Source organism: Podarcis filfolensis (genome assembly GCF_964270895.1).
Source record: "Podarcis filfolensis genome assembly, chromosome: 16".
NCBI lineage: Eukaryota > Metazoa > Chordata > Lepidosauria > Squamata > Lacertidae > Podarcis > Podarcis filfolensis.
Window position 1 is genome coordinate 31542239 of NC_139620.1, and position 23746 is coordinate 31565984.

The window sequence follows — 23746 nt, forward strand, 5'->3', positions numbered from 1 at the left end:
ATTTCCAGGCGTTCTCTTATTTAAGCACTGACCAGACATACACCGGCTGGATTCAGCATAGTTGCTGTGCCTTCAGTACTACAGAAGGTCAAACATAGGGTTTGAAAAGGCTTCCAAGATGTATTAAGTCAGTGCAATGACCTCTGTGAAGATACCACAAAGGAAGTCAACTGGACTAACCAATGGTCTGTGGATTCTCTTGAGTAGGAAAAGGGCTGGCCAATGTGGTGCCCCCAGCTGTTGTTGGACTCTGACACCCATCAGCCCCAGCCAGCACAGCCAATGATCATGGACATGGGAATTGTAGTCCAACAGCATTTGGAGGGCACCACCATGGCTACAACTTGAGTTGGTGGTAGGGCCCAACTGGTCCCATTTGCTGGCACAGTGAGGTTTCCTTTAGGAACACAGATCATTGGTTCATCTAGCTCTGTACTGTCCAAACATAATGATAGTTGACTTTTTGCGCAGAGAAGTGGCTTTTGGCAATCCCTGCATGAGGCTGTTCTCCACTGCTCATTGTATGGGTAGCTAGAATGGGGGTGGGGGGACTTTGAGAGGCTCCACAATAGCAACAGCAATATCTATTACCTACAGCAATGTTCTTCAATCTTGGGCCCCCAGATATTGTTGAACTACAACTCCCACCATCCCCAGCCAACTTAGCCAATGGTCAGGGATGATGAACACTGGCCTAGAGAGTGGACATTTTCTATTGCCCCCTGCTCAGGCCTTCAGCAGTCATCCCGGTCACCAGGAAGAACCAAGAGGCATGGTTTGTCTAGTTGCCTTTCCATTCATTTTAATATTTCATTTTAATATTAATTAAAGCAAGGGAAAGAGTTTGTTGTTGTTTTTAAAAAAGGGGGGCATGTTGCAATCTGCCATAGAAATTTGCTATTGTAAGTTTATGTTGTAGTTTATCTGGGTCTGAATTAACTTCTGTTGACATTATCTTCCTACTGCTAAAATGTGTTTCGTGATGGTCTGACAACTAGATAAAAACAAATGAATCGGCTCTGCTTAAACGGCCTTAAAAGAGTCACCGTTTCAAGGTGAATCTGCAAGTATTTGCTTTAAAAGTACAGGCATGGAGAGAAGTTCCTCTTTATGCATAAAGACTTTTAATGAAAAGTTTGACAGCTTTGCCTTAACTTGACTCTGCTCTAACACAGGGCATACTAGAAGCCAATGTCAATGATAAAAGTGGCCCAACACAATATTCTGTACACCAGTTAAGTAAAATAGGAATCACAGATGACAAAGAAAGAAATTACAATGCAACTCAATGGATGTGAATATTTTTCCATTATCTCAGCGCACTCTGAATGAATCCCAAGAAACTGTCAGGTTGATAAGTCAATATTACAATGGCTTTAGAAAGGGTAAAGGGTTGAAAAGAGGTGCTATTGGGTGCTGCAGAGTCAGATCAAAGAAGATGAGGGATGAGAAAAACCCAAAAAATGGTGTGTTTAAGTGAAATGAGCTGTCTAAGCATATATTTCCCTATTGCAGAAGCGGGTACATTGTACCTTAGAGGGTGCAAAATGATTATTTAGCTAGTGATAAAAGATAGTGGGATAAGGTTAGCACATTTGAAGATGCCTTATACAGAGTCCATTTAGCTCAGTATTATTATATGAACTGCTTTCCACAAATTCAAACCAGTGTATTTCCCAGTCCTACCTAAAACGGCTGGGGATTGTACCTGTGGCTTTTAACAAGCAAAGCATATTATTATTAGGTTTGTTACCCGCCCTTCCACGGGCAGGTTACAATAATATAAAATACTGCATTAAAAACAGTTTAAGGCAAATTAAAGCCACTGCCATAGCCGACCCACTTGATTGAACAATACAGTAGTCACATATCTGTGATTAGATAAATATTGCTAATGCCCCAGCTGGTCTATTCTTTTTAAATTACCGTTTTTCGCTCTATAGGACGCACCCAACCTTAGGACGCACCTTGTTTTAGAGGGGGAGAACATGAAAAAAATAATCTCCCCCTCTCTGGTCAGCGTCCCTTCAGCGAAGTGGCAGGAGAAACGGAGCCCCTCCCATTTCTCCTCCCGCTTCGCTGAAGGGGCGCTGTGCAGCTCTCCCTCTCTGCTGAAGCCAGGAGAGTCTTGCTCTCCTGGCTTCAGCAAAAGGAACCTGAAGCCTCCGGAGCGCAGCGGGAACTCACGCTGCACTCCGAAGGCTTCAGGTGGCTATCCCTGAAGCCTGGAGAGCGAGAGGGGTCGGTGCGCACCGACCCCTCTTGCTCTCCAGGCTTCAGCGAAAGCATCGCGAGGCCTCCAGAGCGCAGAGGGAGCGCTCCCTCTGCACTTCGGAGGCTTCGCATTCCTATCGCTGAAGCCAAGGAGCCTGCATTCGCTCCACAGGACACACACACATTTCCCCTTAATTTTTGGAGGGGAAAAAGTGCGTGCTATAGAGCGAAAAATACGGTATACTTTAAAAATATTTTTTTAATTACTGTTTTTTATTTTTCACTTCTTTTAATAATAATAATAATAATAATAATAATCATGTTCTATCCTTACAAGTGGTGCTTTGGTTTTGATTTGCTTATATAAAATTATGATTTTGCAGATTCAATTTTGTTTTTATGCTGAACAGTGGTTATGAACATAGGACAGAGATCACCAAGGAAGAAGACTAAGGGCAAAAGGCATCTGGGTTCTCTCGATATTTCCTGAGTTATAATTGTCTATACTGCTGACATTTCGTCAGCATACACTGCTGTTGCTCTGAAACAAACTACTCCACATTTTTCGTTTTTAATTTCCATTTGAGCCTATGTAATGTTCATTTATGTATCAAGCTGTTTATGTCAGCTTGTAAGAGTTAACTTTGGGATCCTCCTTTTCGTCACACATCCCCTAAGCCTCTCCTTGCAAATGCCTTCCTAGGTTCTTCCTCTGCCTTCGCCCAGCAAACAGCTGCCAATGGCTCCTGGCAGCAAGCAAGCCCAATTGAATTTTAAAAGATTTTCCATTCTACTGCACTATTTAGCGAGCACAGAAAGGAGGTTGGGGTGGGGGATGGAACTCTGTGTTGCTTCACCATTTATGTTGTGTAAATCTGAGATAACAGATCTTCTGCCTAATCCTAATGAGGCCTCCCCATTAAAATCTTTATTAGCTTCCAGCACAGTGGATTGCCAAAAAGCTTGTCAGTCCAGTCCCGTCCAGTCCCCCCCCATCCCACTATCTCTCTGTACCAAGATCTGCTTTAACTTTTACAAATAGCTCTAAGATATTTCCCCTGCTTATCAGCATTGCCAAGCAGCTTGCCTTATCACTGCTATTGCAGATAAAATAAATGAGCTACGAATGATATGAATAATGGCATTTTCTGTAGGCTGGTTTCCCATTACATTCTCAACAGATTGTAGATTTAAACTTCAGCACAAAAGAGGCAAGGAGGAGAAAGAGAAGGTTCCCCCCCCATCGCCAAATTACCTTCCTTTTGCTCAACAGCCTCAGATTCCTGGATGTATTTTAAGCCTACCTGAACTGAGGAGGCAATTAATTTTGAAAGGGACAAGAAGAAAGACAAGGTTCGGCTTCTCAGAAAATCCCCAGGACTAGCTGTTCTGTGACTTTTAGAGGGTTGCTGCATTCCGCGGTTGGGGGGGGGGCTTTAAGGCTACACAGGGCCTAATAAAGCTGTCTTCATTAGACATCCTTCCTCCACCCCACCCCACCCCCTAGCTGTGTACAAGCCTGGAATCAGAAGAGGACAATGGACTCATGGAAAAGGAAGCAAAGACTGGATGCAGAATAATACATCTCTTGCTACCAATGCACACCTGATCAGATTTTGCCAGATGTGGTACATTAGCAGTGTAGGGAGGGCCACAGAAAAAGGGTGATAACAGTAAGGAAGGGATGGGTAACCTGTTTCATGCCAGAGGTGGGTCGGACCAAAAGTCAGTGGGGTAATTAATGGAAATTTTACCTTTGCAAAGAAGTAGGCTAGTTTCTAATCTGGTCAGAGTTCAAGGACACAGTCCTGCCAGGCAAAAACTGTGGAGGTTTGTGCAAAGCAGGGCCAGTGAGGTGTGTGGCCGGGGGAAAGAGGGTGTGGCCTGAGGGGGTGTGGCCTGGCGAGTTTTTCCAGCGCCAGAGGTCTGGAATGGTCTGAGGTTCCCCACGTCTGCAGTGAGAGATCAGAAAGTCCTACTGGTACAACAGGTAAATGGATGGACTTGGATGAGGAAGCCAGAGCTGGCAAACCTTGCCCTGCAATATACAACTAAGGGGAAGGCCTTTAACTCAGTGACAGAGTGTCTGCTTTGCAAAGCAGAAAGCCCTAGGTTCAATACCTGGCACTGCTGGAAGTGTGCCCTGCCTGAAACCCTAGAGAGCTGCTGCCAGTCAGTGTAGACAATATTAAACTAGATGGATCAGTGGTTTGACTCAGTGTAAGGCACCTTCCTATATTCAACTTGGGCATGTCCTGCATAACTACTTTTGTACTGAGACCAAATGAAGTCCATGAGGGAAACTGCTACAGAAATGATAAAATATCTTCTAAAGGGGAAGATGATTCTTTGCCGCAGTAGAGATGACATCCTCAGGGCTGTGATGTAAATAAGTGGTGGTGGTGGTGGGGTTGTCAGCATGCTCTGGCTTACAACAGTGGTTTCTAACAGCAGTTGCCATATTCATTTTCCACTGTCATAATACTATTATTTTAAATTGCTAATGCACCACTCCCATGATGGAACTCAAAGCAGTGTACATGAAGGTTCCCTGGTAGTGTCCTACTCAAGCACTGGCCAGGTCCAGACCTGCTTACCTTCAGTTTGCTGCATCATATATCTTCAGGCTATACCCTGGGATGACTCACACTTATTCCTCCCTGCTTGTGGATTACATTAAGATGCTTCTGTACACTGGAGTGTATGAAAAGCTCTACAGTGTGATGATAACACGCACACATAATCCAGGAGCTGAGAAGCAATGCCTATTATCATGGAGGTTTAGACAGCGGAAGGTGGTTGGTTAGGACACACGCAGCACTGCCCCACCAATCTCAACCTGTCCCCACCGGCCTGCTTTCCTACTTACACTTTTATTTATTGCATTTATATCCCACCTTTTCTCCAAAGAGCTCAAAGTGGCACACATGCTTCCTCATTTAGGTCACCCAGCAAGCTTCATGGGTGAGCAGGAATTCAAACCCTTGTCTCCCAGACCATAGTCCAATACTCTAGCCATTACACTACCACTGGCTCTCAAAACGAACTCAACTTACAACCAACCCTATCAGCTCCTTCATCTTTAGCTCCTCTTTGCTCAACAAGGAAGGAGACAAAATTGGAACTAGTTGGCTCTGTCTATCATTCATGGTCTGTGGTTGTGCTTATCATTGTCTCTGGCTCCAGCTACTGTTGACCTCCCTGCCTTCCACTCTAAAAGACCCAATGGTCACCAGCCACCACTGGATTTAGATTTTGAGTCATATCAACCATCACTATTTCCCACTTGCTCATCCATGCTGATCCTGCTAATATCAGTACACAAGACAGCTGGGTGTTCAGCTGTGCCAATAGCTGCCAACCACAAAAGCACCACAGTCACTATCTGGAAACATCCTTAAACTTTTCCACTGAACTGAACAGACCCAGGGAGATGACAGCAACTGATTAAAATTTAATAGTAATTTAATTCACTGACAGAGGGCAAAGTGTGTAAAGAGAAATACTCAGACACGGTAAGAAAGGGTGCAGAAGGTAATCAATATCCAAGTCTTCCCCACCAACACCCTTCTCCATCTCCCATCTCTGTCTTAGGGGCTGGATCCAACATTCTGTGGTGCTAGAAGGCAGGTGAGTTTTAATGATGTGCAGCAGAGGAATCCAATAGAACAGCTGTGCTAGGTGAAACTTGTTGTGCAACTGATTGCACAATCTATTGTGCAACAAAGCTCCAGAAACCTGCTTATGCATTCCCCGGTGCAGCCATGTTCTGTTGGTGCAAAATATTTCACCAGTAGAACAGGATAAAGTTACTCTTACTTTGCACTATATTGGATACAACCCTAGGACCAGAGTTTGGGGCATGAACCCCACTGAAACCAACAGGACTTGTTTTGGTTGGATGGACCAAAAAACCCCCTGGCCAGACAGGGGGATGGAAATGTAAAACTCAGCAACACCTGTCTTGTATTTTCTGGACACTTAAATCTACCGGATACATGTAGGGATGAGTAACACACCATTTGCTGACTGCCATACTATGAACTCCTTGGTTCCATCATGTTACAAAAGTGTATCTACAACATTTGACAGAGTCAAGCGAAAATGGTCTTCTCTCACTAACCCTTTTTTTTTTTTTGGCCTTCTGCTACCAGCACAGCAGGGTTAAATGATTTTCCATTCCCCCACAATCCTAGCCCTGTCACTGTATCAAGGTTATCTATTATTGGCAGTGACAGGTGAAAATTAATCTCCTAATTATTTCTTGCTGCGTAATCTCCACTGAAGAAGTAACATAAAAGGATTACAGTGCAGCCTTCGTGGAAGGCTTTTCGGGAGCCAATCATACGGTTCTAAGGGAGGCATGTGTTGGAGAGGTATTTATGGAGGATTTCTAATCATCTGAAGACACACACACACATACACACACACGCAACTGCTTTAGGACCAACACACTCTGGACTAAGGAGCCACTTGGAGGTCTCTTAGTGGCACAAAAGAAACAATCTTTCACTCTCTTGCCAACAACTCAAGGGAGAAAAGCAGGTTAAACACACAACATGTTTCCGCTTTCGCTTGCCGTTTGTTTTGTCAAGTGTTCAAAACATGCCTCCAACAGCACCAGAAGGAAGTTAATTTTTCCCTGCAGACAGATTTTTTAAAAAAACACACACACACACACACACACACACACACACACACACAAAACAATGTTAGACTAGCATTCTGTTATTTATTGCTTAGCCCAGCCTTCCACTCCCAGCTGAGCGCAATTCAAAGAAACAAATCAGACTGGCAAATAGATATCCCAGCATGGAATGTTCCCGTTCAGGATTCCAGCCAGCCACTTTCTTTTCCTGGGATATTCCATTCCGTCTTCTGATCACAATGAGCCTGCTCAATCTTCACTGGACCATTTTGGGTTCTCAACACCAGCCCAAAGAATTTTTCAAAGTATTTTTTCTACTTCTGCAAACCTTTGGGCTTCCCTGCGAGGCCGATACCACCCACTTGTGCATGGATGTTGCCATTTTGGATACATAAGGAGCCTCACATCCACACTATATATGTGAAGTACTCTTAAAGCAATTTAACGGTGACAGCTCCCCCACCCAAGAAAGAATCTGGAGAACTGTAGTTTGCTGAGGGTGCTGGGAATTAGGGATTCTTTGTGGGGAAACCAGAACTGTTAAAGTGTTAAAAATGTGCTGCAAATGTATGGTGTGTATTTGAGAATGGAAAATGAGTTCGCTATTAGTATACAGAAGGTTGTGGAAGGAGAGCCAGCTGCACTCTCTGTAATGCACACAGGACCTACTCCTGTATTGCGTTTCCTGTGAGGACACCAGACTGTTTCCTCTTAATGGAAACGACAAAGAAGAAGAAGAAACCCACCCAACAACACTCAGAATGAAGACAAGTTTTTAAGCTGAGGCTGGATGCCGTAGCAGACATCTTGCATTGGAAGGGGGTTGGACCAAATGATATTTTGGGTCCTTTCCAATGGCAAAGTTCCCATAGTTTGGTCACTCAGCCTAACCCCTGTAACTGGCACTGGTTCTCCAAGGTCTCAGATCAAGGGAGGTCCTTCTCAGACCCTCAACCTGAGATGAGACCAGGGATTGAACCCAGAAACTTTTGTATGAGAAGCTTAAGGTTATAACTGAGCTGTGGTCCCTGAACTACAATACATTGGGTTGTATCAAATGTTAGTCCTGCTCAGAGTGGACCCAATGGAATTAATGGACCCAAGTCAGTTATGTCTGTTAATTTCAATAGTTCTACTCTGAGTAGGGCAAGCACTGGCTACAGTCCTAAGAGCCATAGGTTTGCTGTCCCTTTTCTAGATGACCAACCCTGTTAAACCATGAAACTTGGATTTAAACCAGCTGGATCCTCTCAGTTCAGCATCTTAAATGCAAGTAAATTGACTTAAATGAGTTTACAGCAGGCTGTAGGAGAATATCCATTTCTACAGAAATAATGTTTTGCTGTTTTAAGGCAGAAAGCAAAAGGAGTCCGGCTTAAATTCGAAGAAAAAAACTTACAGAATTTGAAGGGAAAATAATATAAAACTGCTTGAACAACACAATGTACACCACACAAAGAAAGATCTGGGTGATGAAATAGTCCGACCACAGCTCCAATTACTCTGCCTACGGACAGATCTGTTTTTATCAGGTTCTTTCTGCTCTTCACTAAGGGTGAAGACAGACAGACATTCTAAAGTGCTGTGGAAAGTGGTCTGAACATAAATGTTCTTGCCCTGAAAGCCAGTTTGTTTTTAAAATGTGCTGCCTGGAACTGTGCTGTAGTGGTGAATATTGCATCATGACAGCCCCAGTAGCTGCAATGAGACTTCAAAATATGCAGGCAGCTGTGTGGATCCATTATACATTATCGCCACACATATGCAGAGATACATAGATCAAAGAGCAGCAGAACATATAATACCCAGGGACTGCAATCCTATCTATAGTATCCTGCAAGTAAGCTCCAACTTCTGACCATAAAGGCTTAAGCTTGCAAAACAGCCTTAGCTTTAAACAAAAGGTTCCTGGAAGCTGAACTGCAACCCTTAGCTTTTTAATTCAGAATGGAAACAATCTTCCACAGGTGTGTTGTCATTTAAACTGCTAGCCCAAAGAAGGAATCCTGCCAAAGAAAAGAAATATCCAACCTCCTCTTATTTTCCTCATTCTCTGACCTCTATGCTCACAAACCTGAAAGTTTCATTATCACTTTATTCATTTGTCACAGCAAAGAAATTCCCACAATCACCTGGACTGTTTGGCAGATGATGTCATCACTCCGGCTCTGAAAAAAATGTCTTGGATCTGCACTCCTCTGTTCATTATGGCACCGCTGCTCAGTCTTGGACTTGAAAGGTCTATGCCTTCATGATTTTTCTGATACAAATATGGCCTGAAGTTTTGGGTCTTCTATCACCGCTCTTATTTCTCATGTATTGAGCCTAACTAGGAGCACAGAATGAGTATTCAAAAGATGAGCTGGTAAAACTGGGTCTCAAAGGCCATCAAATTGGACACCATAGGATTAATGTTTATAGTCTACAAAAACCTGCCTGCTGCTCTTAAACAGGAACTCTTTATGTCTGGCTGTTAACCAGAAACTTGGTGGTTTGAGTGGACGGATGTGGGCAGAATTCCTGCATTGCAGGGGATTGGACTACATGATCCTTGGGGTCCCTTCCACCTCTACAATTCTATGATTCTGTGGAGGTAATCAATATAGCCATGACCCTGACCAGTTCCAGCCTGAAGACACAAGAAGCCCATGATTCAATATCGCATCAGGAACTCTGTGTCACCTAGGCAATTCATGAAAAGAAAAAACTCACATCACATGCCTGCCTTCTGATAATCAGCAAACCATATATACTTGTGATACTGTCATGTACATAAGTAACCACAAGATGGCATACAAATTATTGCAAAAATAAATATTTTTAAAAATGTGATTTGATGAGGAAATTTAAGTAAGTCAACAGCAAGTATTGTATATCAAAAGGAGCACAGCTATGGAGGTCATCATTACCAAAACCACCACCAGAGGTCACTGTGCTGCTTGTGTGCCCCTAAAAAGGAATGAAAGGTGATGGTATTTTTAAATAAAATTATTTCTAGGGTGGTGGATGAAGAAACACAAACACCCATTTACTCCTCTTTTGACAACAAGCTTTATCAATGCTCCTGGAATGAGAGGAATTTGTGAGTATTAAATTAGCATTCAGATGGAAGTATTTTCTCATCTGCCTGAAAATTTTTTACAGCTCCTATTCATCTGCTGGTCTGAATATATTTAAATCCACTTTTAACAGCAAATGCTGTACTTTAATAGCCTGGATTTTCAGCTTCCATTAAAGAGGTTAAGAGGCCCTGCTAGAGGGCAACACAGAAGTGCCATCAGTGGGCTGAGGAAATAAGGGGTGGAAGACTTAAGTCTTATTAATGCAAACATTGTTGAATATCTACAAAAATAGCCAGACAGTATCAAATATCATATTGTTTTCCATGCAAAATTTGATGCACCCTTTACTGGGTGACTCTGCAGATGAGGTGTAAGGCAGCAGTGTTTAGATTAGATGATTCATTAAACCCAACAAGTTACATAAACAGTACTTGGGGGCTTAAATATATAGTTAACAAGGGGGGAAAGACTATAAATACAATAAATAGAAATGCAAAAAAGCAAGTTTTGCCCCTGTAAGGACACAACTGGCCGAGTTTTACTGCCGGGTAATACAGGGATTTTCTTTCCATTTGACTGTAGCTGCAGTAGATAAACTGAAATAACTAAACGAAAGCTGAGACAGAAGTATAAGCCTTTAATGTTTTGTATCTTCAGCATTAAGCCTGTCACACAGAATTAAGATTTTTGTCATTCTGCCATCTTGGGAGATTTGTGTGTATGTATGTGCATACACAAAATAAAATGATTACCAAGCCTCTGAAAAAACACACATCATTGCACATTAACAGAGTTCTCCCTAATGGCTCCACACCTCCACCTCCAGCATCCCCTCCCCAGCCCCCCCCACTGCATATGGACACTATTGATATAAATTCGTGTGCATAGACATTTCAAGACAATGCTTCTCCTTATATGACACAGAAATTCTGAGGTATTAGGTAAGGTATACAGTGGTGTTAGGTAAGGACAATTCCTCTCTCGCTTATTACATCCTCTGACTCATCAAGCTAGGAAATGGTTTCTGGATAGATCCATTTGCTTGATCTTAGGGTCCCATCCAAACAGTGAAATACTCTTAAGAAGCAATGATCTGTCCACCTTGGGAGTCCCTTCATCTATTGGCAGTTTTAAATAAGCAATGTGATATGCACAATGAACGTAGCCTTGTGCGCTTGGTACACTGCCAGTCTGTATTTCTATAGCCAGTCATCGAATTTCACTGCTTTGCACTATCTTTATAAACAGGTGACCAAGGGGACAACACATACAATGGTGCTTCTGCAGGCTGCATCCTTGACATGTAAGCAGACTGTGCTGCCTTCTGGACATGCTGACATGTAGGAAGCCACCATGTGAATACTGATGCCACAAGCAGATTCTGCGCTTGACTTCTTGGGAGGTGAGGCAGGAAGCATATAACTGAGCTGCAAAATAAGGGGATGGCAGATAAAATGGTTCAGTTCTGGATATCACTAGGTGTACAGATCCTGCACAGCAGGGCTACAGAAGAGCTCCCTCCTGGAGGGACCGCTGCCAGCATAAGGAGACACCACTGAGCAAGATGGAGCAACAGTGTGTGTTGGATCAGTACAACCAGTATGGGGGTTGTGGCTTTAAGTGCTTGTTGGACTAGGGTCTGGGGGAAAAAAGATTTAACACTGTTTGGCTATAAACCTCATCTTGGGCCAGTCATTGTCTCTCAGACTAACGTACCTCACAGGATTGTTGTGAGGATAAGTGATTAAGTTTCCTTAATAATGGTTTGGTGCAATGCCTGATAAGAACCATTGTGACTTGAACCATAGTCTGGTCCCAGCTTATTCACTGGCACAATGCAGCATCAAGCAGCCATAGGCTTGATTCGCACAACACGCCAAATTTTAGGTCTGTTACATTTTGTATTTGCATTGAATACACACACAGACACATATATACACACACATTGTTTTATTCTGTCTGGAGATGCTCCATGAGATGCTCCATGAAGAGCATTATATACATAACTCTCCTTGGAAAGCTCATGAAAAAAAGCTTGTGTGCATTTAATTCTGCGTATGCAGAAAGGTGATCTATGTTAACATTTGCATGCAGTGAGTGGTATGATGGAAGACAACACAGGTGGCTTAAAAAGACATAGCTCCCAAGTACTGTACTGGTTAAAAAAAGAATACCTGCATTTCTTGCTCAAACAGAAAAATCTATGTTAAGGAAGACTGGCTATTTTTGTGTAATATTTTGACACCACAAGCTAATGAAGACCAATCACCACTACCATCACACCCACAAAGGGAAAACTAATTTGCAATGCAAACATGGTGATGGCAAGGATGAGGTAAGGTGCTGCTCTCACACACCTGTCTCAAAGGGTAACAATGAGAGGACAGCTAAAAAAACAGATGCAAATGCAATTTACAGCAGGAAAAAAATGTGCTTGGGGAGTGTTTAACACACACACACACACACACACACAGAGAGAGAGAGAGAGAGAGAGAGAGAGAGAGAGAGAGAGACTGCAAAGGCTTTTATAGAGGTTCATAATATTCGTGGATGGCTAAGAGTCAAGAATATTTATTTCACGGCAGAAGCAAGGTTTGAACTAGGAACCCCATGCTCTCATGTCTTCTCCAGCAAAACTCCTTCAACAATATTCTGATAAAAATCAATATAATACCCCTCTGAGGTTGTTTTGTTTGCAAAGGTAACCAACTATGTCTATTCTCTGCCAAATTCTATTTTCTCATTTCACATTCAGCAGTCTTCATGCAAAATAACTTATCACTCTCATGTAGAGTGGCCAGATACAGACCATAGGATTGCATATACTTAGGGAAGGTAGGTTTACATTTATGGATGTGAATTTTAAGAAAAACAGCTCCAAAAGTTTCTGGTATTCCTTGCTGCACACAAACTGCCTTTACGATCAAATCTGTGTCAGGCCTAAACAGAAATCCATATAAAAGACTTACTTTATCCAGTGACATTAAAATGCCTAGTTTCCCCTCTCCCCAAAGAAAGGTGAACAGAACAGGTTGGAGATCCTATGGTGGCTGATCTTACTGTGTTTAGAAAGCCAAGCGGATATGGTGTGGAGAGCACAGCATTTTTAAGACATTAATGTACCAAGGTCCTAACAAAGCTTTTCTGCCACCTAAGTCTGTATGCGGAGAAAATCGGATTTAATGCATAAACATAAACCCCTGGAGTAAAATTCTGAGCAGGGATGACCAGAGGTTTAACTTCTTAGGAATGAGAGCCGGCAGGTTCGGCTAGCATATAATACCTTAACAATCTTTTCCAGCTAAGATAGACATTCTTCCAAGAGTAGATAATACAGTAAATAATTCCTGCTCCCATTGTAGAGAAAACAGTGCTTCAGGATTTGTATAATAGGCAGCTTTCATGACCCCTCCAGCAATCAATGGGAACAACAAATGTTTTTCCCTTTATCTCTCTGTAAACATCCCCACTGAAACTGTTTTTCACCCCCCCAAAAAAAAGTAAAATAGGATTTTGGCACCATTTATGCACAGAGGAATGAAATATACATTTCGGAGGCACACACATACAGCTTCTGCAGTACTTGGTCATTCCTTTTAAATGTTTCATTCCTGCGAGGTGGCCAATTTTTACTTTTTACTTAAAATCCTTCCCCCCCCCCAAATCCTACCAAGGTTTCTGCTTTTCTTGCAGCCGCAAAAACCAAAGGAACACAGAAAGCTGCTTTATACAGAATAGGACCATTGGCCCATCTAGCTTAATACTGTCAACACAGACTGGCAGCAGATCCATTGGATTTCAGGCAGAAGCATCTCCCAACCCTACCTGAAGATACAGGGGATGGGACCTGGATGCAGAACAGATGCTCTGCTTCTGAGCTATGGCCCTGTTTGCTCAGTGATGGGGAAAAGCTCATTTCACACTACAAAATTTGCACTTTTAAAAGAGCTGCTTTTAAATGTCTAATAGTTCCAAATGCAGGAGATGAAACCATGGCTTTTCTTGCAAGCCTGGAATGCATATTTCATTACTTTATTTTATCACTTGCGAAAACATTTGTTGACCTTCTTTCATATAAAATAAAAGGCAGCTGACAGAATAAAGTCAGTGCAAAAAACAATTAGATACAAACAAATACTACAGATATCCAGAATTCCTAATAAAACCAGCATTATTTATGTATTAATATGCTAATATGATTCACCTAGCTTTGGAATGCTTTTGAGATCCCACTGACACCATGTTATACTGGAAAGGTCCCTGGAGATCATTTTTAACTTGATAACCTGGTGTGAGCTGATTTTTTCCCCCTACGCTGAAACCCCCACCTTGGACAAGGAAAGCAAAAACAAAACTGCACACGGTGTGGTAATTAATTACTATCTAGTTTTACTTAAAGATCTTACTCTCAACTTTTGTGTTTCAGTTAATACTAATCTTTTACAAATTCAAGCCTCTTTCACCTTTGTGCTTTATGTTACCGACCTGTGTGGATGAGTAAACATGAAACGTATCAGTACAATGCCACACCTGCCAAAGAAATTGCCCAAGAGATCTGCAACTTAGATTTAGAAACTGCAAAGTGTGTACGCCCGCATGGAAAAGGGTAAGAGACAAAAGGCAGAAAAATGAAAAAGCGTTTCACGAGCATGGAATATTAAAACATCCACTGCCTCATTTCACACATCCAGTGCCTCTCATGTATGTCAGTTCCTTCAGTTTATCTTAACAAGAATTTAATTCATTAGTTTAGGACTCCAGACTATCAGCCCTCAGGTTATCATCTTCCCTTTGAGAAGGTGAAGCACACCTTTGTGAATTACAGGGCTGTGTGCATGTGTGAGCATGCTAAGAATCTGCTAATGGGATGTGAGAGAAAATTTGTCTCCGCTTCTGTGGTTTCTCTTCTCATTCCCTTTTGCTGTAGTCATTTCGGTTTTACAACTTTCTCTGCCAGAATCCTAAACATTCTCCATACACCCCAACACATTTGCCCCCTTCTCCAGAAGTCTAAGGAAACCAGACATCCCAAAGAGACTGATATTTTCACAATCTCCATTCCATCTGCAAGGCTGAAACCCCATCCCAGATGCATCTAACTCAGAAGCAAAGCTCCTTCAGCTAAACTCCCAATAACTTTGGCACAAGATCCAGTTCAATTGCTCCAATTCTAAGCACTCTTAATGCGCCATTCAAAACCTGATTTAAATCCTGGTAATTATTTTTCAAGTCAAATTTATCCTATTGACTTCCAATGTGGCTAAACACAGCTTAAATCCAGACGCTTTGGTTTTTAAAGTATGTGCATGCCAGGTTAGAGGAGTCACACATAATCACACTCACAAAACTATTCAGATTTAAGTCCCACTGAACCCAGCGGGACAGACATCCTTCCTAGCAAGTGTGCTGGTTTAAAATGGCAGTAATAGCTGTTTCCAAGAACACTCACTTGGGAATTAAGTTGTCCTGGAAGACCTCCAGGCTTGCCTCAAAGTTGGTATTATTATTATTTTAAACAGAGACAAACATCACTGAGTGGGCCAATCACCTCCTTTTGTGGTGTTTCGACCCTTGTTAGTTCCAGATTCATCCAATTTTTGTTGGTCTTCTGCTCTGGAAAATATAGTCTGGATTTCCCCTGCCCCCCCTCCACCCATGAAGGCAACCATTCACAGTTTAATATTTCCCCTTTCCTCCTGTGCTGTGTACAAAATGAAAGCAGACATCTATAATGGATATTTTTTTGGGGGGGGAGACATGCTCACTTTCCCAGAGCAGGCTAGCCTCCCATCATTTCAGACCGTCTCCACTGCTTTAAAAGCTCTGCTTTGAATACATTTTTAACCCAATTGCTAAGATTCTATATTGAGAACTGTCACATATTTACCGCTCACTTAAACAACAACTGGGAAAGCAGTATCCTCCTCAGCAATATCTCGCTATTATTCAGTTTGTCCTGGTGCCTTAACGCAACAAATACCATTTTTGGAGTGGGGGGAGGAGGTGGAAAGAGTGCAATTTTAATAATAAAGGACGGCGGAGTGGGGGGAAAGAGAAAGGAAGCCAAAGACCGAGGAAAATACGGCAAACGGCGGGGAGTAGCTAATGTAACCAGTTCGTCAATTCCACCGAAAGCAGGCGAGAAGAAAAAGACCAATTCACCGGCAGAGAGTGTGTGTGCGCGCAGACAGACACACGGCAGTTCCCCTTTTGCGCCTGTCCTGCTCGCAATTGGGGCCCAGAGCAAATCCCAGCTGCGCTCGCCAAGAACCAGAGAGATAAGAGAGAGAGAGAAAGGAGGGGAAATCTAAAAAGGCACCGATCCGGCTGTTGTTGTTTTTTTTAAGGATAGTGGCGGGGGAGCGGGAATTAAACGTGGATCTCCCCCTCTCCCCGGCCCACCTTGCAACCCAAACGGTTTGCTGTTTCCTTGTTCATTCGCGTCGTCATTAATATTACTATTGTTTTACTTACCCCCCTCCCCGACCACGCTGCTGTCCAAGCGAGGCGGGTCTTTAAAATGCAATCAAAAGCACAGTTGGCAACTTGGCGGCGGAGGAAGGGAAGAGAGATAATCCACAAGGCGGAGAGGGGAGAGGAGCGCAGGGAACAAGGGAAGCCTCCCCAAAGGCGCGCGCACAAAACACACTCACACGCGCGAGGCGCGGATCGAGGGAGAGACGGAGGGGGTGGGGAGGTGGGGGCTGGCGGATCAAGTCTTTAATCCATAGGCGAGATGGGTTTGATCGGCTTCGGCGGGCGATCAAGGGAAAGCCAGCTTCTTTGGCACAAAGGAACATCCATCCACACAACAAGGACGGCAACTACAACACCCTGCAGGCGGAGGCGGGAGGGCGAAAGAGGATCGGAAAGAGCCCGGCAGCTCGCTCTCTTTTCCAGCCGACTAAACAATCCCTTTGCCGAGGCAAGCGGCGGCGGGAGGAGGAGACAGACCTCCCTCGTCTCTCCTTTTTTTCTTGCAAAAGGAAGAGAGAGAGATATATGGACATACACACATGTATGTGTATCTTTGCTCGCTTTGCTTCCAGTCGCTCCCCCGTTGCTTGAATGCAGGCAGATTCTAGGTGGGCGCCGGAGGGAGAAACGCAGGTCTTAAGAGTACGGAAAATATATTTATGTGCGGGGGTGTGTGTGTGTTAAAGGTGCCTTTAAAAGAAAATAAAGTTTTCCCCTCCTTTTTTTGCTTCTCCACTTGCTTCGCTGGTCTCGCTTCCTCTTTCTTTCTTTCTTTCCTTTTCCTTCCTTCCTTCTCACCCCGCTCTCGACCCAGAAGATCAAACCACCACAATCGAAGGCAACGAGAGAACTGTAGCAAAACCTTCCGCTCAAAAGCCAAACGCAGGAATCATTTCCCCCCCTCCGATCCCAGACTGCGGGGTCATCCTAGCCGGAGAAGGAACAGGAGGAGGAAACGCGGCTCCGATCGGCATCAATAAAGCAACGAGCTGGCGGGGGGGGGGAATTTTAAAAAAAACAACTAACAAAAACAATAAAAAAGCAAAAACAAGTCACAGCTGCCCCCCAGGCACCATCACAGCCAGAGACAAGTCCCCCCCGGCTTTGGAGAGGTCTCGCTTTTTCTTCCTCTCTTTCTTCCTCTCTTTCTTCTTGTTCAAGTCTTGGTAGCCATTATTCCCAACCATGGAAAAATAAAGGCGGCGGAGGAATGAATTAAAAAGAAGAACAAGACGTTTGGAAAACCTCAAAAGCTGCTTCTGTCTTTTTCCTTCCCCTCCTCCCGAGGAGGAGGAGGCGGCGGCAGAAGCAACACGCCCAGGCGAGCGAGCGAGCGAGGATCCCCTTCGCTTTCCTCCCGCCGCGGTTCCCTTTTCCCAGCTAGCGCTTCTTAAGCAAAGCCGCTCCGAGCGGCGACTGCTCTGAGCGCAGGCGATTGCGAGCGACTAAAATGTAGCAGAGAGAGACGGGGAGAGAGGAGAGCCAGGCGAGAGTAATCCAGCCAAGAGAAACAGATCCTCTCTCTGTGTGTGTCCCCGCACCTCGCCCAGAGGCTGGGGTGGACCCTGTTGCAGGCACAGCAGCAGCTAGTCTACAGTCGCCTAACCGCCCCCCCACCTGCCCCCCCCCGCTCTCCAGAACAAACCTTCGCCCGCTCCCACCCCAGCTGCGTCCTCCCCTTCCCTCTGGGGGCTGGGAGGCAGAGCCAGATTTGTTATCTCAGTTATAGCTGGAAAGGGGGCGGGCGGGGAGGACGTGTTGCAACTCAAGCACAGCCTTGTGTCAGAGTTTAACGGGGGGGGGGGAGAGAACTGCTGCTCAATCAATAAAGGGAGATATGTCAGAAGGCAAAATTTGGACAAATGAACCCAACAACGTTGCAGCCCAGCCTTAAGGTCTTGGTCAAAGGCGGGCAGCCAGCCCAAGCATGTTGGCTGCTGAAGCCAACCACAAAATGGTCTCTCTCTCCCTCCCCAGGAAAGAGAGGCTGCTGTAGAGGTGGCAAGGAGGAGGGGGCTGTCAGGGAGGCAGCAGGTCTGGCCTCCAAGGAGCAGCAGCTGGCAATGCATTCCTTGGAGGCCAGATCTGCTGCCTCTGTAGGCCCTGCCATCTGAGGTGGATGTCTCCCCTTGGCTCATGGGTGGGCCGGCCCTGATCCCCTGTAACTAATTGGAGGGAGGGTTGCATATCTTTGGCTTCCCATCACCTTCCAAGACAATGATAAATGAAAGAATCTGGCTCAGATGAAAGACAAAGAGCAGAAGAAATCCCTTGGGAACATGTCTCCATAACCTTCATCCAATGTATCCTTCTGGTTTCCTTGATCTCTGTGCAGTTAAAGGCTATGGTGATACATCCTACCTGGGGCTGCCTTTGAAGGCTGCTCCCAAATTGCAAAACTACAGCTGTCTGGCTGCTAACTAGGATAATTACAAATGCTTCTGCAAGTGCAATGGTGAAACTTTGGTTTCCAAGCTCAAAGGGATGGTGCTCACCTTTACAGTCCCAAAAGGATCGGAATCCCAGATATCTGAAAGATCACTTTCTCTCACTGTACATGCCCTTACATCAAATAGCATTGCCCTGCCTTTAACATGCCTTCTGGAGAGATGCTTGCCTGGCACCAGTTCTTGGTTCATTTTGGCATTGTGACATTTATTTTTTTAAAAAAACTTTTGATTGAAGTTCGTTTTATGCTGCTTGCTGCAATTTGATTTCCTCCCTGCTTTATTTGTTGATATATTATTTTTATTATTTGAGGTCATTTGTTTATGCTTTTGTAGACGGTGCTGATCTGGTGAGCATCTTCAGGGATGTATTTTTGCAGCAATTAACACCATTTCTGTCCACACAAAGCATTTTATGGGACTGTAATTCCTCTGTCTAATAATTCCATGTTTACAGTTTTATTGCATATTTATGAAATCTGTACAGTACATGGTTAAATTTATGTATTTATTTGATTCCACTTATGAATTGCTTCCCACAAAATATCTTGAAGCGATTTTACTGTTGTACACTGCTTTTGATACTTATTTGGAAAGTGGCACAGAAGCCTTGAAATTAAAATTTAAAAAACCAAAAAAATAAATAAACCAGCAATGGAAAAGAGGCGTTTTGATGTAGCTGTTGCATCAGAAATGCTGGCCCAGGTAGTCACGAAGCATGGACACCTGGCAGATTGAGGTTTCCAGTAATTGCTGCTGTGCCACTCATATTTTGTCTACATAGCCTATGTAAACAAAGGAGATACGGCATGTTCATATGCGTGTACAACCAAAGATGAAATCAAATGCATTAAAACACATGCCACAATTATTACCCTGGACCGAAATATTGATGTCAAATCTAGTTTTCTTGAACAAGACGGTTCCAATGTAGTTAATAATCACTGTAAGGTTCCCAGTCACTGCTTGGCAGTAAAAGTGTCTGAAACCCTTTACCCAAGTCCAGGTCACTGAGGTTCCTGAATTTATTGGCAGGGCTGCTCATGAAACTGCAGATGTTGGAAGGAGTCCACATCTGTCTCTTTACGGTGGGAGAGCAGGATGCCAATCAGGGTTAATTTGGGATAAATTTACAAGAGCACACAGTGTGACCTCTAGAGTACTTCTTTATGGCTCTACTAGCGGTCTGCTAAATAGATTGCCCTGCCATAGCACAGAAAGCAGCCTGGGCCTACAAATTCAAAATGAGTTTTACAGGAAGACCTAGCGATTGCAGGAAGGAGAAAACTGGTGTCACAAATGACATCCAGATGAGAGCAAACTGTAAATACAAACATCAAAAGGGTCAAGCTTCGCCGTCTGGGGAGGATAGAGGGGAAACGTCTTTCAGTTTGGAATTTTTTAATATAAATCTTTCGAGGAGGAAGGAAGATCTTGCTGTCCCCTATGTACCAAACACATTCCTACTGACTTTAGGCAAAAGCCTACAGTTATGATCACATCACCTTCTTATGCAATGACCTCATGAAAATGAGTGGTGAGTAGCTTTGGAAAGAATAATAATAACAACAATAGTAATATTAATAGACCTTTGCTTTTAGCAACATAAGCCAAGAGTATTAGTCATCCTTTTTACCATACAGTGCTTTTTAGTGGACCAAAGGCTTCACAGATCCTTGCATCAACCCTGTGAGGTAGGTTATGATGAGATCCCCCTGTGAGCCTCACAGGTTAGAAAAGGAGTAGGGGAACTTTTTCAGCTTGAGGGCCAGATTCCTTTCTGGGCAGCCTTCCAGGGGCTACAAGAAGTGTTATATTGAGCCAGGCAAAAACATTCAAGCTGTGTGTGCAGGCACAAAACAGGACGTTTGGCGAGTGGCCTGGGGAGAAAAGGCATGGCCAGGAGACAGTCCTGAGGGCTAGACAGGGAGTTCTGGAAGGTCACATTCAGCCCCCAGGCCTGTGGTTCCCCACCTCTGGATTACAATATGGCAACTCAGTGGTTCACTGGTCTATCAAGGCAAATGGGCCACTGCCCTACCAGCCTCAGTCTGCCCTCAGCCAGTTCCCACCTGCCTGCCTTCTTATTTAAATCCAGTCCAAGAAGCGGTCCTGGATTTGTTCTTGCAACCAGTTGCAATTGGTTGGAGAGAAACAAGCCACAAGCTCTGGTTCAGGCATAATGCTATGCCAGCCATTCTATGGTTTGTTTCCCTGCTTAACTAACAGAGGAGCAGAGTGAAAGCGCTGGCCTGTGTGCACCAGCATACAGTTTGTGGCTAGCACAGTTAAACAAACCATACTCTGTAACTTTGTGTTATGTGTAAATGCAGCCAGTGTTTCACAGACACACAAAGTATTTATAGCATGGTGTGCTGTGCTATTTCATGTATAATTGCTGAGTTTGAAATGAAATGCGATCATGAAAAATGACTTCCATGTTCATTAAGCCTTGATGACTTCAGAGCTTACCATTGCCAAGGTTGTGTAGGGTCACAAACACACATGTAGGCCTGTAGTTTCTGCAAATTAACACCTAAAATGTATTTCTTTTGCTAGATTGGTTTACTACTAAATTTGGACCTTACTTTCACATCTAGCTGTTCCAGATTGTGCTGCAGTTGGAGTCTGCCATTCCTTTCAGGCATGGTAGCAGACATACTTTGCATGCAAAAGGTCCTAGACCTAACCCTTGGCATCTTGGGGTAGGGCTGAGAAAGACTCTTGCCTGCAACCCTAGGGAACCACTGCTAGTAAGTGTAGATAATACTGAGCTAATACGCTTGTACAGCTACTGCCACTGATTTTAAGAAATGAATTCATTTATCTTATACATATGCACATACGTTCTATTGTTTTCAGTAAGACCACAAACACAAAAAACATAAAAATATAAAATATTCAGATAATTCCAACCTTTAAACCTCCTAATGAGTGCACAGAAGTCCTAACCAGCATCCCCAACACCAAAGAAACTCACAAGACACAGCTAAAGCAGATAAACAGATAAAGAAAAGTACAAATGAGAGACAAAATTAAAAGAGATGTCTCAAAGCAGCCATTTACATGTAAGTATTAGAGAAAATGCTCCAGTGAAGAAATTAATTTCAAAGGGAAACCACTAAATCATCAAGAGGTTCAATTCTATTCATTTGGGTCTGAATAAAGACTATGGTTTCCTTTCCCAGTACAGATGCTAATTAACTCAGCATTACCAAGTTGAATGTTTTATCACCTACCACTGCTGTTGCAAAGGGTCACTATGTTTTTGTTTTTACATACATTCTACTTCTAATTGAATTGTCACTGTCTGTGTGTTTTCCATTTCATTCTCCTCTAACTTCACTGCATATGACTTCTCCCTCCCATTACCATCACTGGATATCTTTCTGCAACTGAACATTACACTTAATGCACCGGATGGTGGACTCCAGTCCATGAAGGCTTTTGCCATAATAAAATTTGTTTGGTGCCACAAGATTCTGTTGACTTTGCATTCAACTAGTTGGGAGATTTAGTTGCTGGGTTATCCCTGGGAAGCCCAACAGTAGTTCCAAACATTCCAAGGAAGCTTAGGTCAAAGAGAAAGTTAGATTGAGTGTCCTGCTTTGACGTTGATGCATTTCTATTCTGCAAAGAATCCTATTGCTGTAGAACAGCGATGGGGAACCTGTGGCCCAGCTCCCATCAGCCCCAGCCAGCATGACATCAGCATAGCTAATGATCCGGGAGGATGGAAGCCACAGTCCAAAAGTTTCTTGGGGGGGGGGGCTGCAGACTCCTCACTTCTGCTGCAGAAATCTCAATAGGGGAGACACAGCATTGTATGGAGGCTACAACTAAACAGAACCTGCCTCTTGCATTTACTGTCAGGGCAAAAAATTGGAAGGTACCAAAGGGCAGCATCCCAATCTTCTGCAAAGGCATAGGATCATAGTTAGATCATTGACCATCTTTAGACTTAGACCATTGGCCCATTTTGCTCAGTAATGTCTACATACATTGACTGGCTTTCCAGGGTTTCAGGCAGGAGTCTCTCCCAGTCCTACCTAGAGATGCCAGGGATTGAACCTAGGACCCTCTGCATGCAAAGCTGATGCTCTGCTATTGAGCAATGACAGGACGGATTGAAGAATCAACAGTGCAACAGAGGTTGCAGCCTAAGAGGTCTCTCCAAGCTTTGAATGTACAAATCTAGATGTAAGATTGGGTGGTATTTGTTTAACCTCTCACCTTCACACTGGGTGGTCAGGCATCAGGCTGGAGAAGCAACTCTGAAGTCGCTATCAAATAAGCAGGTTTTTATTTTTACTCTTGGACTGGTTGGGCACTGCAGAAAGCACTGTAGTTTAGAACAGGATGGATGGAAGTCTTCACCCTAAGCCATATATCAAAACCTTCATATAGCCATGAAAATACTTTCCATTCTTCTTCATAACCTCCATTGCTGTGGCTGCTTCCTTCTCCTTCTTCTAATTAGCTGACCATCATTGGGAGCCCTAGCTGTCTGAGCTGTCCTGACATAAATGCAATCCAAAACCCCAAAGCACTTGGGGCTGCAGTTTAGTTTCCTCCACCTACTTGCTAGGTTTCTTTTTCTGAAACTTCTCCCCTCCTTAGGAGGATGACACTCACTTGGGTCTCTAATAGTCCTTGAAGGGATGCTGCAATGGGACAACTGTGCCATTTGTTCAGAAGATGGCTTGTTCTTCCAGATGGTCTTATTCATACTTCCTCCTAGGCATTTCTAAGACTCAGCATGTTCTTTCAAAAGGGGAATGGAAGATGTAATTGAGTCTCTAGCACTGCCCTACGGCCAGGCTGGGATTATAAGCATGAAAGGCCAAAGCCTAATATAAAAGGAAACCCAAGCAGTATATATTCCATACTGCAATTTT

The 23746-nt window shown here is 43.7% G+C and overlaps 1 protein-coding gene across 10 annotated transcripts in view; it reads right to left on the minus strand.

The window, feature by feature from the left end:
* Positions 1 to 23746, minus strand: part of FBRSL1 (fibrosin like 1) — a 762210-nt gene that overhangs the window by 157182 nt on the left and 581282 nt on the right. The gene's annotated exons all lie outside the window — the stretch shown is intronic.